The sequence below is a fragment of the Euphorbia lathyris genome, chromosome 6, assembly GCF_963576675.1.
Source record: "Euphorbia lathyris chromosome 6, ddEupLath1.1, whole genome shotgun sequence".
Taxonomy (NCBI): Eukaryota; Viridiplantae; Streptophyta; class Magnoliopsida; order Malpighiales; family Euphorbiaceae; genus Euphorbia; species Euphorbia lathyris.
In genome coordinates, this window is record NC_088915.1 from 29,599,438 (window position 1) to 29,601,295 (window position 1,858).

General features: G+C 35.7%; 1 non-coding gene across 1 annotated transcript; it reads left to right on the top strand.

Moving 5' to 3' along the window:
• Nucleotides 1-1,309: 1,309 nt before the first annotated feature.
• On the top strand, nucleotides 1,310-1,417 carry LOC136234425 (small nucleolar RNA R71). Its single transcript, XR_010691309.1, has one exon. It is a non-coding gene; the product is annotated as a small nucleolar RNA R71 (small nucleolar RNA).
• The last annotated feature ends 441 nt before the right edge of the window (nucleotides 1,418-1,858 follow it).

Below are 1,858 nucleotides of genomic sequence, written 5' to 3' on the forward strand. Positions count from 1 at the left end.
TATTGGTACGTTTGATATCTTTTTCTAAGCCTAACTTATTAAAAATAGATAATGGCATCAAGTTAATGCTTGCTCCTAAATCACAGAGACAACTGGAAAATTCAATATCTCCCAATTTACACGGAATGGTAAAACATCCGGGATCTTTGAGTTTAGTGGGCAAATTGCTTGACACAATCGAACTGCAATCTTCAGTTAGTGAAATGAATGAAATTCCTTCCCAACTGATTTTCTTTGAAATTAAATCTTTGAGGAATTTACCATAATTGGGAATTTGCGTAATCGCATCCATAAACGTCAAATTAATATGCAAATTTTTAAGTTTATCTAAAAATGTTAAGAGTTGTTTATCATAGTCCTTATTGCGGACTTTGTGTGGAAAAGGTGGTTTGGGTACAAAAGTTTTTGTACTAGAGTCAATTGGTGCATCTTTTTGTTTTAAAGTATCTTCTTTGGGCTTTGGTAAATCAGTTCCAGGTAAGGTCGAATTTCCGGACATTTTCGGGCCTAAGTAATTTTTCCCTGAACGAAGAGTGATAGCTTTAACATGCTCTTTCGGATTTTCTTCCGTATGGCTTGGAAGACTTCCCTCTTTGCGGGATGGAATTGATTTAGCGAGTTGTCCAATTTGAATCTCCAAATTATGGATGCTAGATGATTGGTTTTTAATAAGCTGATCGAATTTATTCTCGATCCGTTTAAAACCATCGTCGTGATTACTTATTTTTCCGCTCATAGCATCAATAAATTTGTCGATTTTAGAAGATAAAGTGCTAATCGTATCTCTTGATTGATTTTGATAATTAGCAGTACGATTTTGATTAGCATTAGTATTATTATTATTATTATCTCTCTAGTTAAAGTTAGGATATTTCTCCATCCAGGATTATATGTATTGGAATAAGAGTTATTATTTTGGTTTTGCCCTTGGACAAAATTTACCTGTTCAATTTCACTCATACCTTCGTAATCCACATCCGTTTGGATTGGGTTACCATTAAGATCACACGGTGCCATAAACCTATCAATTTTGTGCGATAAGGCAGAAAATTGGGCTTGCAACATCGCTACTGGATCAAGATTCACTATACCTTTAACTGATGACGTTGCTGAGGATGATGGTTTCACTATTGGTACGTGTCCATGTTTCACGGGCCACATACAGCTGTTGATTGCCATTTCCTCCAAAAGTTCTCTTGCTTGGGCAGATGTTTTCTTCATGAATAACCCTCCAGACATAACGTCCAATGAACCTCTAGTTGTAGGATTTAGTCCATTATAAAATGTTTGCATTAAAAGTTCAGCGGGCAATTGGTGGTGTGGGCATAAACGTTGAAGTTCTTTAAAACGTTCCCAAGCCTCATAAAGAGTTTCATTATCATTTTGAGAAAAAAGATGTCAACTCTTTAATGACTCTTGCGGTTTTTGCTAAAGGAAATTTTTTTGATAAAAACGCTTGGGCTAATTGTTCCCAAGTGGCAAAAGTTGTGGCTGGCATAGAAGTTAACCATTCTTTAGCCCTATCCTTCAAAGTGAAAGGAAAAAGACGAAGTTTGATTGCTTCTGCAGTCACAATTGGGATTTTAAAAGTGTCACAAATTTCAAGGAAATTTGTTAAATGGGTGTTAGGATTTTCGTTAGTTAACCCATAAAATGTTACATTATTTTGCAACATATTAAGCAACGCTGGCTTAATTTCAAATTGATTTGCGGTGATTCTGGGTCTAACGATACTATTGGTCACACAGGCCACACCTGGCCTAGCGTAATCCATAAGTGTTGGTGGGTCTGCCATTTTACCAGATTCGGTATTTGTCTTTATTGGGGTTTTGTTTTTGTTCTTGTTTTTATTTTTGTT